General features: G+C 39.0%; 1 protein-coding gene across 1 annotated transcript in view; it reads left to right on the plus strand.

The window, feature by feature from the left end:
* The window catches only part of LOC139744053 (stress-activated protein kinase JNK-like), a 67,979-nt gene continuing 49,468 nt past the window's right edge, over positions 1–18,511 (plus strand). Inside the window, exon 1 of the mRNA XM_071654510.1 lies at positions 1–130. The gene's annotated coding sequence lies outside the window, so the exon portion shown is untranslated. The remainder of the gene's footprint in view (positions 131–18,511) is intronic.

Raw genomic sequence — 18,511 nt, forward strand, 5'->3', positions numbered from 1 at the left:
GGCTGACAAACCTGCATCAGTGAAGCCAGTTTAGCATAGATCTGTACACATCTACATCAAGATTCTATCCTGTTAACACTCAAGGGTGTACGGGCGATCTTGCGAAACAATATCCATACTGTACAAGTCGGTAAGTGTGTATCACTTTTCCAGTAATGTTCAGTTTGCTATGTTTATCGTCGTTCTGTTCCGACTATTAAGTTTTTATCACCAGCCCACACAAATCAATTAAGTAAGGTATCGGTGCGGTGTAGACACAGGCTTACAACCTTACTAGATTCTATAATAGATGTGCTTCTACGGCTGCCCGTGGAGAACTCTAGCTGGTGAATTGCAGATTTGTAATATACCAGGGTAACCAGCTATCGTACAAGTTTTTTACAACAGATGTAGACGACTGTAGTGTTCTAGTGTGACATCAGTGATACTAACTGAGCTCTGTGACATTTGTGTGTATGTCCCAAGCTGAATTGTGTTCCATACCATACTGCATACACTTACGTAGGTCGTAGGAATTCAGTCTGTGGAAGTGGGCCCTGTGGAAGTATCACTGTATCATGGTCATAGTCATGTAATGAATAGAAGCCTGAGGTTTTTTGGTGATCATGTTGCCCTGCAGCTGCACTACTACTACTTAGTACTGGCCAAACAAAGGCACAGTGTAGACCCCAATATCTTCTTCTTCTTCTTCCAATATGCAATTTGCCAATAGAAGAGGGAACCTACCGATTGTATACATAATTATGTGAATACCAATTCTTCTTCCAATAATGTGCAGAACCTTGGCTTGGAAGATTGTGTCTACTCGCACAACTGATGAAAGGCTCTTCTTTTGTTTTTAAGTGCAGCTCAGGCTGCTTCATGCTTGAAGTTGAAGATCATGCACTGTTGTGTGCGTGTGTGTGTGTGTGTGTATGTGTGTGTGTAGGTAGTTAGGCCTCACATTATATGTGACCTCAAATTTATGTCCTTTCTGAGGGACTCTTGTTCATGCAGACAGTCTAGGCGTTTAAACAAAACAAAAGACTAATTAATAATAAAATGTATGGTCTATTATGTATAAGATTCAAAAGTCTAGTGCTTGGATAAATGACTAGTTGCCAAAGTCAACATCTCTTATTTTCTCTGGTTTTGATTTAGAATAGTTGTTAGCGGTAATATACTGTTTGTAGAAAATATATCATGCAGTGGTCAAAAAAGCGTAGAAAGTGAACAATCTTTGTGAGCGCCCTGATGCATTCTGTGTACATACAATGTAGATCCTTCTGTAGCCTGACCAGACCGCTGTGCACAGCACAGCAGTCTGACATGCGTTAGTGTTTCAATGTTGTAAACGACTGTCACTATTGATGGCAAAATCACATAAAATATCTTTTATTTTGTATGATTTTAAGAGTAATATAATTTTTAACACTCACCTACAGCGTATTTTCCTGATGGTTGAGTTGAATTCGGCGTTTTGTTAGTATCCAGACCTTATTGTTGAATTTTTCGGAGTAGATTGTGCGGTGGCATCTTTTCCTTCTAGAGCTTCACAAAATCAACTACCACGCATGCGCAACCGGAAGTGGTTGTGTTTTACGTACGCCCGTGCGCAGGTGCGTTTTATGTGTTACGTAAAGCTTATCTATTGGCCTACCTTGTTCATTACGCGCGCCGGCAATGATTTTACCTTTTTTAGTCGGGGTCATCCGACTATCTCATCACTTCCGCCCCGACTACCTACGTTGTAGTATACGAGAGTGAATGCCATACAAATAACACGCAGATGAGGAGTTAAGCAATAAGGACGTTTACAGACCTGATTTTAGCCACAGATTTCAGTGAGTTTTTAACGTAATTAAACAAAAAATCGCATACCGATTATTGAATGATTATCATAGATTACGATAATTCCTTATATTTTAGTTTTCCACGATTAATAAAGATATTCACGAAGGAAACAGTGAACCATAACAACGTCTGCGAAGGAATAGAGGTGCAGCCGAAGCGACAGCGGCTATGTGTAGTTAATCCTACTGTAGTTTTGATACAAAGTTACATGTACATGTAATGCTACTGTATTTCTCACATGCTACATCAAGTATAACCAAACTTTTTCTGTTGAATGTCTCGAAACTGTAAGGATAATTATAGTTGCAGGAGAAATGAGAAAAATAATCCATTATTCAGTGTCCAGCATGGGGCATGGGCATAACCAAAATTGTTACAAATGTGAAAAATTATATTAGCACTTATACTTGCTGAGTTGTTTGTTTGTGTGTGTGTGTGTGTGTGTATGTGTGCTGTGTTAAAAGATTTTCTCTGGAGAAATGCAATTGCCAGAACACTTGATAGCTGAAATACATGCATACATGTAGGTAATCTTTTAGCTGCCCATGGTATGTCAGTGCAAGAGCATAAAAATTTGAAGGGAGAAGTACACATACAAGTGTACAATATGTACATGTACATCTTGTAGGTATCCCAAAGACCAGGAACCAATAATTGTGGCCTACCTCCGAGTAGCCAATGTGCAATGCACACAACACAAAAACAATTTATGGTTGAGTCTGGAATTATATCGCGCAAATAGGTTTTATATGGATATGGTCATTGTTTAATAAAAATGTAGTTACTGGTACTACCATTGTAATGAAAATACATGTACTTATAGGCACACATTGTACATGTACCTGTCAATCTTGTGATTTACAAGAAAATGTTAGGTACACTGTGTCACTGTACTTTTGTTGCTGTGTAACAACAAGTACAGTAACTTTAGTAGACCCACCTTTAAGCGAACTGAAGAGATGATCCTCAATTAAGCTCATCAAAAAGACTTATTATGCAGTAAAATTAACAATTTTAATTGAGCCTTTCAAGTTCTAATTAGTACAGGTATTGAGGAAAACTGTTAAAAGCACTTTTTCTTGGTGTGCACTGATATTGAAAGAAGATTAAAAAGAGATCCTTCCTCCCAGATGCTTTCAGGTTATGGAACACCCTGCCAGAAAAACTTGTCACCACCACCTCTGCAAACCTCTTTAAGTAGGAGGTGCAGAGCATCCTGCTTTGTTAATAGTCTAGAGGAGCGTTGTTTTTAGCTGCACATATTGAAATGTGTTTTGAAGTCACTGTACATACACCGCATCAGACCTGCCAAATAGTACGACTATATACACCCGATGGTGGACTGTATATTGTACTTTCCAAGAAGAAGAAAAAACAACAAACTAATGTGTCTTTGTTTGCATAGTGTGTAAGTACTGTCAAAACAAGTCATTACCACTCCTTTCTAATCCTACACAAATCAATTTGAAGTGTTATATGACTTGTAGAACTTTGCATGTGTGTAATTTCATCTATTCAGCATGTGAAGCCCTCATTTTGGCTTGCCTGAGGCATTCTAAACTCTGTGGAAAATGTAAGAGCACTTGATTATCATGTGTGCTCAATACCAATTTATCATCCAATTTCTTTCTATTGCAAATAGGATAAATGTTATCTGTAGCAGACGTAATTGCAAACCTATTGACACATCTACAAAGATCCCCCCCCCCCTTCGTCATAGCAAGGATATAATCGCAATACAGTTGAAGGCCTTTGTTGGTGACCATGCCATCAGAGGTCTATTTTAGGAGCTTGTAGAAGATTAAACAAAAACAAAAACAAATGCCAAAAATCCTTGCTCAGAAATGTTACAAACAAGTTTCCTCTCATCCCCTCTACCCTCTTCCTTTCTCTCTCATTACCTCTATAATCGACACATCTGGTAGTGTGAAGTAACAAGTTTTATTACAAGTAACTGTAAATGCAGAATACAATGTACAAAGATCAGTGGCAGTGTATTCTTTATCAATTCAATCAGTCTGCATTTGTTTTAATATTCATTATTGATATTTTGTGGGGAAGCACGGAACAGGAATGCTCACAGTTCTGTCCATTGTTCATTACAATGTATTCACATATCCTTTTCCGGTAGGAACTGGACACAATTTCTCATACTCAACATCTCTCAAAACCTACATTGTATGCTGTTCTTTAGTTTGACTTGGTATGACTATGATTGTAATGATATGATTTGTTGTGTATTGATTGCAAATAAAGTCACACACATGTTGCACACATACATGTTTGTGTACCTTATATGAAAACACAAACAGCCATTCTTCATAATAAATACACTTTATAGTCATTGTTCTCAATGTTAGGAACTCCAAGCTTTGTATTACTGAGTATATGTGCTTCGTATGTACACAATACATTGTACATGTCTTGTATGGGACCCCTATCCAGTAGAGATGTAAAGACTGCTTTCTTCTTTCAAGCGCTGTCATCAGCTGCCAAAATGTTTTTGGCACATTGTTTTTGGCACATGCCTTTTTGGTGTCGAAATATTGCTTATATTTTTGTTGTAAGTTCCACGCATTTTCGAAGTTTGCCCAATCACTGTTAAATAACAACAGTGTAGACATCAGCTACCATGTACATGTATGCGTATCTTTATGATTGCATGTGTGTTACACAACTTTGCAATCAAATATTAACCTTGCTCGAAGGGACTTTCAAGTACACATACAGTACTACAATGTACCAAGCCCTCTCTGCAAGCCTTGACAGTTTCATTTCACAGGGCTGAGGAAGTGTCATGAAAAGGACATTGCTACAGAGTGTGGCAATATGTTGTACAATATAAATTTTGTTTATTTTCTTTTTGTTCTTTTCTTATTATGTAGATATGTTATATAGAATACTTGTAGAAGATAAGAAGAACAACAAAACAATATGAAGCAGTGACTGATTGACATCTGTGGGTGAAAATGTCAAGGAAATGAACTACAGTTGTACATGTACAATGGCCCACCTGTATTGGGAATCAGTGGGTGTCATTGTCTGAAGACCTAGAGCATCAAGTACAAATTTGTAGACCAGTTTACTATTAAACATTGCCAGTTATGTGCATGTCACTGCAACAAACATTGTTTCCAGCAACTCGCAAGCTTGTGTGCGGATCGTCTGACAGAGCAACAACAAATGCATGCAAACTGATTTCAAACAGGTATCAAAATATGTTTACTCGGAACAAAGGAATTAGATAGATTCTAACACAAATTGTAGGTTCTCAGGCTGTACTTAGTAGTAATGAGTTTGGAGTACATCAGTAAACTTTGGGTGCGTTCATGCTTCCATTTTGAGGGCCAAAATCAGGCATATGAAACGTGTTTAGTGCAAAACGCTGTTGCGTTCATGCTCATTTCGATAGAAACGCTGATTCAAAACGCCGATTCAAAACGCACAAAAAGGTGCGTTTACGATCGGCGTTTCTGACTAATCACGTTTGACGGGGGAGCGTAAACGCAACTCACATCACAAACGCGTTTAAATGACGTCATCTCCATCGCCTTTCCGGTTCACTTGAAAATGAGCACACCAGGCCAGCCGACCTTTCGATAACTTTACGTGCTGTGCAACATAATTTGCAGGTGCTGATCCTTCAAGCTCCCTGTTGGTACAGTACTGTACATGGTGACAGACATAACTATGAATTAATGCATGAAGAGCTCACTATTATCATACATTCCGACTTTGTCAACAATTCGTCAATGAAATAGAAACTTGTATTTCCCATCACTGTCTACAGTTCATGTTAGTAAAGCAATCGACACGCTATGGAACATGAACAATGCACACACTCAGGCCAGAACTTTCAAAAAACGCGCGCCCCAATTTGACCTGTCTCTGCTGAGGTCAGCGAAGCAATCGCAAACGCTCTTTCCAAGGCTCGAAGAAAGTGAGCATAAACAGTGCTCCCGTGAACGGCGTTTTGAATCAGCGTTTTGAATCAGCGTGTCAAAACGCTGATTCTGCCTTCGCAAATTGAGCATAAACACACCCTTACTTTATAGGTGTACCATAGAAATTCATGAAAATTCAACTTCATGTACTCTAAATCAACAGTTTCAGAAGTAACATTTGACCAGTTCAGAGGCATAGTCATAAGTCTGATTGTTCCTTGTGCTTCTCCAACTGTATTTTCATATGATCATTTCTTTTTTATTTATCTTGTGCTTTTGTATTTGTGGCAGGTTATGTCACAAATGGGTTGTTAAAATTTGTAGATTTTTTTTTTTAATGTGTGTATAATTGTAGAACCTGTATATATCACAGTCAGTGTAAGACTTGCAATGTTGATGTTCAAACTAATGGGTATATAAGCTTTTAACCCTGCAGCCCCCCCCCCATAACTACCTGAGGCTACCCGTGAAATCACTGCATCTCTCATTGTCTCCATTTCGTGTGTGTGTCTGTCTGTGTGTGTGTGTGTATATATGTGTGTGTGTGTGGCTAGGATGCAGCATGTTTTACAGTAAAAATGTGTGTATTTCTGTGTATGGTTCATGTATGTCATAGTATCTTCCTACTCTGCAATTTACTTTTTATCTTTTGTTACTTTATTAAACATGGTCAATTTGTTCAAACCCTATCAAAATTGTGAATTGTAAATTGTGAATTTACTGCATTCTTCATTGATTAGAAAATGAAATTGTAAGAAACCTCCAGGTGCCAACATATTCAGGTTCTAAGGGGTTAAACCAGACATTGACACAGCTGGTAGTCAGTGCACTTCAAATCTCAAGTGACAGAAAAAGTATCATCAATATTTATCTTTTTTTGTAATGCAATTGGCACACTTTTACTCCTTCCACAAGTTGGCCTATACAATTGTATGTAGTCAATGAACAGTTTATTGAGGCTTCCCTATTACAATACTCGAGACAGCGCAGCATTGCAATTTGAAAAGGAAAAAGCAGCTAGTGATGTAACCAGTGCTCTTGCAGAGACAAGTGCATGCCCACTCTGTCTCAAGATCTGTCTGTTATGCCTATTGCCCTTTTTGTTTTCAAGTCTGATGAAACAGTGTCCAAATTAGATATATATCCCCGACAATGCAATAACCTTCCCTCCCAAATTGGGCTGAATTAGAAATGTGCCATTATTATCTCCTTGTCCCCTTGTCCCCAGCTCCCCCTCCCAATTTCTCTTGTCCCCATCTCGTGGAGTCTGTCCATGCCCTGCCAGGGGCACCGCTGACGCCATTAGCATAATTGCCTCTGGAAGGCCCCTCACTTTATTCGCACAGCTCACATAAATTATGCAAGGGAGTTGGAGGGATGTGCAGTTGGTAGCGATGAGAAGGGGGATTGACGAAGCCCGTATTTTGAGCATACAGATTTTTTTCTTCATCTCGGTTTTGTCTCTCTCCATTCCATGTTGCCATTTCCTCTTTATTTTTTGTACCCCAGTTATTGAAAATCTGAATTGAAATCCTGGTGTATGCTCTGGGTAATCAGGGGGCAAGTAAATTTGCCTGGATGATTTTCTTTTTTTTTTATCTGACAGGGTGTTTTCAATTGTATTGTACATACATGCTGTAAGTAGTGAGTGCATGCTCTTCAGACCCCTGCTCTTAGCGCATGGGTCAGAAGGTGCATGTGTGTGTACTGTGCCTGATTTGCCAGAGAGGAGGGTGTGTTACAATGTATGTCCCTGCCATGTGATTTGTGAAGATCTTGTGCGATGCCCTCGTTTAATCCTGGCCTCCTGGTACTTGGTTCAGTCCTGTTTGCATGAGCTCTCTCTTCAATTTAGAATCCTCCTTTATCAGGCATATTTGCAGATGACAGTTATTGTAGCAATAAGAGGCCCTGTATAATTCTGCGGAATACAATTTGTATACAATGTTTTATCAGTGATTGCATGAATTATCAATATAACCTTCAACTAGTGCTACAACTGTACAATGGAGTAACGATCATCTGACCAGTGAAATGCAAATAAACAGATATGACACATGAGCTGTATAATGTCTCTGTAATCAATTTGAAATTATTCTGCCATCTCTGATGTGTGAGAGATAATTGATCCCTTATCATTGAATTGATCAGTCGTCCATTTTGAGACTTTGATCGAAAGTGGCTCAAATAGAGCGCCGTGAATCATTCCTTTCTCCAAAAGCATTGCTAAAACAGTGACTCAGGCTTACGCCATCGGTGGGAGTAAAGATGGTGAATCAGCAGACCCGTGTGTTTGACATCCCCGCACCACCCCTCTCCCGTGATCGCGCTCTCAGTGTGTTGAACAGAGAGACACTTTGATGACGGAGAGATCAAATTTATGGAATGCGTGCACTGCCTGCGTTGACCATGAATATTCCTCATTTCATATTTCTGTGCCTGGTACACAATTGAAAAGAGACCTTTGAAGTATTTCCAGATTTCTTACGTGTTGCCGACAAGGAATATTGACTTTTGTCGGGTATAAACAAGAAGTGGCATGACATTTCATAAGCCATCTCAATGTGTGTCCTACTCGATGCCTGGCCATATGAACTTGGATTTCATCTCATTTTAAACAAAGCCAGGATGGAACAGTGAACTGTGATCGTTCCCAAACATCCATTGCATCACGTGTGATACCGTGACAAGTACAAAAGATGTATCACATCTTAGTTTACTTTTCCTGTGACAATTTCCTTCTAAACAGTGCTCATTCTGCAGACACATGCATGATCTTTGTGGCACTTACGTCTGCACTGGGGAGGATGTCATGAAGTGTGCCTTGGATCTGTTAAATACAAGAGAAAGAAAAATGACACAATGAACTCCTGATGAACTATTATTAGTATTGTGCGAGTAACTCTGTACATTGTACATGCTCTTATGGTTGGCTTCAGGACTGTGAAACATGCAGCTGTAACAAGTGCATCGCTTAGAATAAAATTTCAGTTAGATGTGCAGGATTATGCATCACTGCTCCAACAATTCCTGCCACAATCAAGCTTGTGCAGTGATATTGTCAAGGTGAGAATTTGACAATCCCTATTATAGTAGTTTACTGTTCTTGCTGCTTTGTTGAAACAGACAGCTATCAGTGTGTGGTTCAATGTTGAGACTTTTCTTCGTCGTCAGCCATGTTGTTGAGAATTAGGAAGCAAAGATGTGCACTTGCCACATGTACATGTACCCCTGCCTTCATCAGCTTTGCGTAATTGTGATTTATACGAGGACAGGGTATCCTTCTCCACTGGACCAGTCCATCAACTGAAGTGAATGCCTGACCTGACCCCCTCGTCCTGCCAGTGTGGGTCGGTTTGATTGTTTCCGATGGCCTCAGTGTTTATTGGGGACAGTGCCTGGCCTCCCCTCTTTGATGAGATGGATGGAAATTCATGGACGACCTGCCTGAGTTTATGAGAAGGCAGAGATTGAGTATTGTCAGGCAAAGAATACCACGCACTGTTGGGGGAGAATTCATCATTGTGCCATGTGAGCGAGACCCTTCAACCGGAAGATGCTGATTCCCCCCTGCTCTGTCAGAGTTATTCACGTTCATGAATCTATAAACTTCTTTGGAGATGCACTGATATCTCCCATAGAGAAGAGGCTTTAGAGCTCGCTGGGAACCTATTTTGTATCCGATACATGGAAATTGATATGCTGAAATTGTATTCACACTACAGGTGAGCAAATTGAATTTTGACAATATGCACTGCATCTGTTCTTAAATGCAAATGAAGATACAGTTTGTATTTGACTTTGGTGTGATCATCATACACTTTTGTAATATCTCTTCCACTTTAATATGATCTACATGGTTGTATGGTTTGCTTAAAAGAGAAAAAAAAACACCTTTCCCCCTCCAGATTCCCTGCTGATGTAATTATTGTACAGTAGATGATTGAGTGATTGATGATCAATACCAAAATGGTTGGAAGTCCTGGTTAAGATGACACTTTGAAGTCAGTGATTAGCAGATATGCACACACACACAGACACAGACACAGACACAGACACACACACACACACACACACACACACAAGCACACAAACACACACACACACACACACACACACACCTTGGAAGAGGATGGCTGATGGCTTGTGATAAGATGAGGAGCAGTGGGCAGGTAGGATGCCGGAGACTCGGCTGCATCCTGGAGGACGGGATTACCATGTGGGCGGAGAGGAACTTGGGGAGAAACGAGCCTGATCCTAGCCCTGAATTTCTTCCTAGTGCGGATTCACTGGCTTCAATTTCAATGTGCTGTCTAATTAGCCATTACCTTGGCAACACTGATACAGTGTGCATGTGCTGCATGACACTTGGTCAATTTGTGCGGTAGTCCAATTAGCTTTCATTACCCCCCTCCCCTTATTTTTTTTTTCATGAGCATCACGGATACATCATAAACAGGGCAGGTTGATTATACAAAATTTACTGTATGTAGGCAGATTTATGTATTCAGTCTCGAGATAGGAGACATTGTGTTTTCCATGCAGTGTTGTAATGCTACAGTGTATGTGCTTTCAAAGCAATATGTACAATTGTACAGTGCTATATGTACAGTACTATACAGTTTTACATTCCTATCCACATGTAAACATCAGTAAGCCTTTTTCCAGATGAAATGAATAGCTGCAGATGTGTGTTTGAATTCCAGTGCTATCTATATTTATCACAAAATATTTATCACAAAATATTTGTATTCTGTAAAGAAAGAACAATTTACCATCAATTTAACAGGCATTCTAATAATGGGATGAAGATTACAGTGTACTTGAGATAATGTAGGCAGAAAAAGAACTTCTCTCCCATTTCATATCTTTAGATTGGATGTGTTACAGTGGAGATAAAGATGCAAAGTACTATCATTTTCAGCAAAGTAACATACAATGGAATGACATTCTCTTTCTTGGAGAAGATGTGATAACGCATTGTACATGTACAACATACAATTTTACTTCTATTGACATCCAATCATAACATTCTGTGCAGCCTCTACAGGGTGTATATACAAGCAGGGCTCCACCCAAGAAATTTGTTGGACAATTTTTGTGAGAGGAGTATAAACACAATGTCATTCTCATTATAAATTGTACAGCATGCTGTACTTTCTAAAAAAGCTTAGTGCTGCACAGTGTGGACACAATTAATTATGTGTCTATTTGTCGGGCCTGTCTGGATTATCTGTAAATCAGGCTCACCATGTGATTAACAATCTTTCCGTGACAAGCTGATGTGGATTGCTGAAAGGTGTGGTTTTAATAAGGAGACGCTGTGCATACATACTGTACGTGTGTGAGCGTTCTACATTTCATTTCGTAATCTAGATCTCGGTCTGCTTGACTTGCTGATTGGGAAATGCCCATTTCCTCCAGTGGCTGAACCCTCGGCAGTCAAGGGAGGGACCCGTTTCTTGGAGCATGTGATTTTCGGGGCACGCTGCCTCTTCGAGACGAGCAACACAAGGTTTGCTGAAAGGGCGAATCCTTGTGTTTGTGGCTATATGAAACAAATTCTATACAATATATTTTATAACATGATGGTAAAAGTCATTGTTGATGAGCATCATGTTGATATTAGACTTGAGTTTGGAAACATGCCATCTCTGATCTGCGATTATACCAGTGGAGAGGGCATCTCGCAAATGATGACAGTTTTTGAAAGCTCTGCAAGGGTGCATACTGAACATTCTACTATGAATATTTTTTGATCTGTCATTAAGCTGAATGAGGCACAAACAGTGTGATCAGTTTCAAAGGTGAATTGCATTGATTTTCAAGATGAAACAAGCTGCCTTTATTTTCTATGGTATTGTTGTTACTGTCATCATCATCATTATCATCACCATCACCGTCATCATCAGATATTGTTTTCATCATAATCATTTTCAGGACTACAGTGTTCATGCTGAGATGTTTCGTCCTATTAGTTTCCTATATTCATAGTGTGTCTTGAGTGAGAAAAAGAATGCCATCATGAATGATGCATTTCTGGAATGATTTTCAATTCCAAAATAGATAAATACGTGTACATGGCTTACCCAACTGTCTCTGCGTAAGAAATTTGCTTGTGTACGTACACATACAGTTGTATATTACAGTGTATGTCAATAACCTTGTATCAGTTGTGGCGCATAATTGATCAGGCTGATTTTCAGAACCATTTTGTACTAGATGCCATGTAGCTAGGATTCAACGAGGCTGTGCTACAACTGCAAAATGCACTTCAAATCCGGTTGTTTTTCGGGGATGCGCATCTCTGCATGTAACCTCAGGATGACCCCTCCAGAGCCTGTATAATCTGTCGAATCTGGAAGGCGCCCAAATGGAGAGGGTAGCAGGAGGAAAGGGATGGATGGGGATAGGACAAGGAATAGAAAGAAGAGGAAAAGTGAATGGAGAGGTACAATTGTATATAATCTATTTGTGCATGTGGAGTGGAGATTAGTAGTTGGGAAGATCCAGTGCCCATGATGAGGAATTGCTGTGGTGAAGATGAGCCAAAAGTTAGCAGCACACATCAATTAATTAATCCTGCTATTACTTACAATGTATAGAATGAGGCTCTGTCTGAGAGTGAAGGAATGTTGTATGTGGAGAAACCTATCCGGATGGTAAATGGATTGGCCTGCAGCAGATAAAAAATTGTATGAAGTAAAATGTGAAGGACAGAATGATTGAATTGTGAACAGGTTATTCAGTGATACAAAGGAAATGGACAGGGATTTGCTATTACATGTGTGTACAAAGAAGCAAAAATGAATGGCAGAGAGAAAGAGAAAAGGAAGGACAGAGAGAGAAAGAAGGAAAGACAGAAGGACAGAGAGTCAGGAGTTTTTAGTCTGTGCTTTCAAACTTCCGCAACAGGAGAGAGAAAATATCCACCTTCCTATTCCCCTCGGCTCGTGGCTTCCTCTGTCAATAGAGGCAATTAGAAAGAGATCCAAGCACTCGCACAGTAGTAAACCCTGCCTTTGAGAGGCACGGTCTGTTCCTGAAGTTCATGTCCATTTCAACTCCGAAATGTTGGCCACATCTTTTGCAAGAGTAAATCCCTCCAGGTAGCGCCAGCAGGCAAGGTACGCTGTCGGGTAATCCAGTAGCGCCGCCTTCTGCAAAGTCTCAGAGAGCCAGGATTTGGTGGATGATTTTGATCGATTTGCCTGGTAAATATAATTTTTTTTGTGTGTGTGTTGCTGTCAGCATGCCCAATGAATGCTGCGGTTGTATTTATTAAGACAGATCTTGTGTATGTGTTAGAATATGTCCATGTCATGTAGCCTCATGTGCAAAAAGTTTTTTTTTTTCCATGTATAACATGTTTCTTACTGCATACCAGCCGCGTAAACTGTAGTCAAAGATAGTAATGATTGTTGAGCATTGCAGATACATAAATTTGATATGCCTTAAACATCAAGAAAGTTTGAGTTTTGATGGTTTTGCTAATGCCTCTGCCCTACTGTAGTCAAAGATACAAACTTGTAGTAATGATTATTGAGCATTGCAGATACATAAATTTGAAATGCCTTAAACATCAAGAAAGTTTGAATTTTTGATGGTTTTGCTAATGCCTCTGCCCTATTAAGATTGCCTGAAGCATCACGGTTATTACATATTGTAGTACAGCTGTAGCCTTCTGTAAAATAGATTCAGTATTAATTGATACTCAAGTCTCTATGATCAGTGGGTCATATTTGTTTGGCAAATTTGGGAAGGTGCTGAGTATTTGATCCATTCAGGACCACCAGCTCAAAAATTCATTGCACACTGTGTACAATCAGGTTGTCATGGTGATGACTAAGTAACAGGACTTACATTTACATTGATATTGAAATACCATGGTACTGTATTTCGTGTAATATTTTGTATTGTGAATGCAAATACAATGTGAAATACTGTACTATATAGGGTGGTAATTGAAACTTCACACAAAATGTGACCAGCCACAACAAAAGGATCCAAAAGTCGCTGATGGTTGAGCCGAGAAAATTGTGTTTGAAATCAGATCATCTAAATCTGTCAAAACCATAGAATTTCTGGTTTTGGCATAATTTTTTAGTCTAATGTTTCATCTACCATCTGCTGAAATTTCAAAGCTAAATGATCAAGGGAAAGGCAAGAAATTAGCATTTTTCTGGGTCATGATTTTCTGACTTTCAGCAGAACAGAAACATGTTCGTAGATTTGGATTTAGTGCTGCAGATAGACTCCGCCCCTAGCAATGAGGGAGTGATCTTATTGGTCAGTGCGTGGCACCCTGGTTGCTGATTGGTCATTGTAGACCACTGGCACTAAAAAGTTTGAATGAACATCGTGAAGGTTGCTAGGACCATACATAAGAGGTGAAAACTGTTTTACCTCCCCTTGATCATGATCATATCGGAAGAAAAACCTCGAAGGCAGTTTTTTCAAAACGCTAATTTCCTAGACCACTCGACTTGCTCTCATAAAATCGTCTATATATCTGCAACCGAGTACATTTACGAGTCATGTTATGTATGAAATTAAAGCGGAAAAATGAGGAAATAATGTCACGTCATTTTCAGAAAATCGACTACCCCCGACTTTCCGATCCTTTTCTTGTAGTGGGTCACAAATATGCATGCGAGACTTGAGTGTAAATCTTGTTGCGAAGTACAGTGTTGTACCACCGATTGTACCATGGTGTACAAAAGTATTTCTCATTGACGGGAAGCACTTTGGTGTCTTTTCCTGTTGGAATGTGCATGAGCAATGATTGCCAGAAATTCCATGGTATTTCTTGAATGAGAATGGAACCAAGTGAATTACCACAGTACAGTGTATATGTACATGTAGTGTATATGTATTACTGTGGTATTTTGCCAGGGAGAAAAGTGCCAACATATTGCAGTGGTATTTATTACCACAGTAATTCTATTGTGAATGCACCTAGTGATTGCCTTTACAAGAGGCTACAAGTTGTATTTATCATTCCCTTCCCCCCTTTTCCCACGTTCACATTTTCTTCAGTTTTCTCTTTCAGATAAATTTAAAAAAAAGTTTCATAGCACATTAATATTTTTCTGTGATATCAAATGACCAAAGCACATTAATATGTCTAGGATATCAAATCCATTTGATATTCATAACTGTTGATGCCATGCAGGCTGTTTGTGTTGGATATTTTGGCCAGAAATCAGCGAAGCGACTTGGTGTATTCTGCACGATTTCAGTCTTCCTTTTCATATCATACAGCTTCCTGTAATGATGAATGCATTCCTGGAATCAGTGTTCTGGGATATTTAAAGCCTGGGAAATATTGATTTGTAAGCTTAGCACACAGTCCTTTAGGCAGTGGCGTCATGGATGCATTTGTTGACATATGCATATGATTTGCAGCTTGCTGTGTAGCATCACAGACATAAGAGCATGGTGATGATTGCAAGCTCTGTACAGTGCAACATACAGTACATTTGTACATAGCACGCTGTACTGTTTCTTACCTTATAGGCTTAAATACATTGTGTGATGTTCCTTGACCCTTCTTTATTGTTTTGCAGTTATGCTTGAAAAAGGGGATATTACTGTTTTAGCCTACTGCTTGAGTTCTGTTTATAAGGAAAATGAAAAAAATGAAGGATTTCTCAAATTTTTGGGTTTTTTAGCAGTAATACTGTGAAAATATTGAGATGCAATTACATGTGCATCTGTGTGCTTTCAAAAGCTAATGCACATTTAAGTATACAAGTTTGGAGTCCCTATGATTGTTAATTATCTGTGATGTTTAGCTAGAAGGATATCAAGATCAACAAATGCTTTGTTGGAAGTCACATTGGAAATTGGAAAATATAATTTACAAACATACATTGTATGTACAATGTAGAAAGAGTCTTCTTATACACCTATCAATACCCTACTTGTGAAAACTGACATTGGCTTGTCATCATGAATGTCTCAAAACAGAAACCTTGACCCATTTGGCTATGAAAAATTTCATGTAATGAAAGTCTTAACATGTCAAATTTGCAGTCTCAGTGCTTCTCGCAAAATATAAATAAACTGATTGTGCAAGTGTTCAAGTAGCTGGGAGGTACTCAGAGCATTCAAAGGAGAAAAAGTGAACAAGTTGCCTGAGTTTTTCCTGCCTTAACATTAAAAAGTTTTAGCCATGTTTTTTACATAATATGTGCCACATATTGTGAAGTAGTCATTGTAAGGTGTAATCTGTTGGCTGGGAGGGTTTGCATACCAGAACTGATGCCAGTAAAGCCTGTCTTGTCTCAGCCTCAGTTGAGATCGAGCCATCACCAGGCTGTGGCTGGGCATTTGTACTGCGACTACTGCTGCCATCTTGCCTCTTGAAGGAATCGATCTTTGTTGCAACTCTTGCGCTTGGCTCGCTCAAAATTGTGTCCAAATTGATGCCTAAGCTGGTGGTAAATGTTGCAGTTGCCAAGCCCAATAAGTACACTGCGCTAGGCGAAAAATTCTGCGAGTGGAGGAAAAAAAAAAAAGCCACCCGCAACATAAATCGAAGAGAGAGAGAGAAAGGGAGACGCTAAGAAGCAACGTTCTGTGGTCCTTGCAGCCAGGGTCTCCGCTTAATCAGGAGACGCCGCAGGATTTAAAGCTGGATGGAAGTTCACTTATCAGGGCGTCCTGAAATTACCACTGCCTCGCTGAGCTCCTAGTTTTACATTTGTTTTCTTTTTCTCCCTAGGTTTTCTGTGCAATACAAGTAAATTTGTATGAAGATTACAGTTGCCAAGAAAACATTTGCTTTGACTTCCAGAACCATTGCATAAAACTACAATTGTATTATATATACCATGTTTTGAAGTAGATTTATATGAGCTATGCTCTTTTCCATTTAAAGCTCATTAAATGGTTCCACAGTTTGATATGTTTTATGTTTGCACATGATCACATGAATGAGATTATGCTTGATTATTGGAGATACCCAGAAACATCAGTGAAAGCATATCCAGTTATGTTTATGCCTGCACACCCACACACAATTTGCGCAAGATTTTAAAAGTGATGATATTAGTGTGAAGTATGGCTCTCCAGTACAAATATAAGTACTGTAAAGCCAAAAATATTTCTGGCAGAAAATTTTTGCAGTTGGAGCTAATGGCTTTTTTCGTGGCATGAAATTTTTGCACTCACCACTGGCATTCAAGAACAGTGTATACAAGAATTTTCACATGAATTTTGATTTTGCAAATTCTGGTTCCTCGTGAAATTCTTGAAAATTTCATGCGTGTGAAAATTTCTGGTTTTACAGTACACATACATTGATATACTTCTACAGCTGTAATTATCACTGAAAGGCCGCATTTATCTAACTCGAGAGAGAGAGAATCACGTTTCAAAACGTGTTAAAGGGACTATACAGTTCTGGGTGAGGTGAGGATTTAGCTTTTAACATTTTGCGAAATATTCAGAAACCACTCTGAGATGTCAAAGAGCATGCAATTCTAAGGGGTATCAAAAGTTTATTTGGTGAAATTTGGTTTTGAAATGGCTGAGATATCCAAAAACAAGGTGAAACAAAGAGATCCTAATAAAGGCGTGGCCTGTCGCCTTTTATTATTATCACTTTTTTTTATATCTCAGCCATTTGAAAACCAATTTTCATCAGATAAACGTTGAATCCTTCTTAAACTTACATGCTCTTTCATGTTTCTTCAGAGGTTTCTCATTATCTCACTTAGGAATGTTATAAATCTGAATCCCCACCTCAACCAGTACTGTTCAGTCCCTTTAAGAATGGCTTTTAAGAAACGTGGTTTGAAATGTGATTCTCGGGGTGCCGCATTTATCTAAAACGTCATACAACAGTGATTCCAATGTTGTCACTACTGGGCTGCTTTGCACAGTTTGACCCGAGCTTTTTTTGTAAGTGATGGCTGTACAGTATACATTGTAGGTCCTAATGGAAGTTGACCTTGGCAGCTCCGAGAAACGCGTTTAAAAACGGCATTGCGTTTATCTACTCACGGAAAGGCCATCGTGGTCTCAAATGCATTTCAAATCGCCCTGTGAATGACGTTTCAAACCAGCGTTTCTAGATCATCTGAAAAACATGGTTGTGTTTATTTATTGCCCGAAAATGCCTCAAATGTGTTTAGGAAAGTTTTTTAGATAAACGCACCCTGAGTCCCCATGAATTTTAATTTGATATGTTGAGGGGAGATTAACCCTCTTGAGAAAAGGTTGTTGTGGTAAGATGAATAAAAATGCATGGAGGTGTAAATTGGATGTGTGCTGCATAAGTCACAATAATTTGAACATTAGTATGTCAGCAAGCATGATTTTCTGTAAGAAAATTAAAGTAAGGCTGTTGGTCCATGAGCCTCTTCCAAACCCTCCCCCCCCCCCCCGAAAAAAAATATATATATATATATATATAGGCCCAATTTATATATATGAGCCATAACTTATTTTTCTGATACTGGCTATTATCTTTAGAAAGAAAACAGAAAATGTGATAAATATTGGAAAAGCATGATAAGGAAGTCACCCCTTGTATAAAAGAAGACAATAAAAAACAGGAGAGTATGCTCCTTATTGGACATATCAAAAGATATCACTCAAGCTTGTTGGTCTGAAGACCAGATGACTTGAAAATATTCAGATTCAGATTTATCTTATTTGTCTTTGATAGGACATAAAAATTTTGTTTCCACGAACACTTTTTACAATAATAGTGCAAAAACAAA

Source organism: Diadema antillarum, unplaced genomic scaffold, assembly GCF_040938485.1.
Source record: "Diadema antillarum isolate AM-2024a unplaced genomic scaffold, OU_Dant_1.0 seq00001131_RagTag, whole genome shotgun sequence".
Classification (NCBI taxonomy): Eukaryota; Metazoa; Echinodermata; class Echinoidea; order Diadematoida; family Diadematidae; genus Diadema; species Diadema antillarum.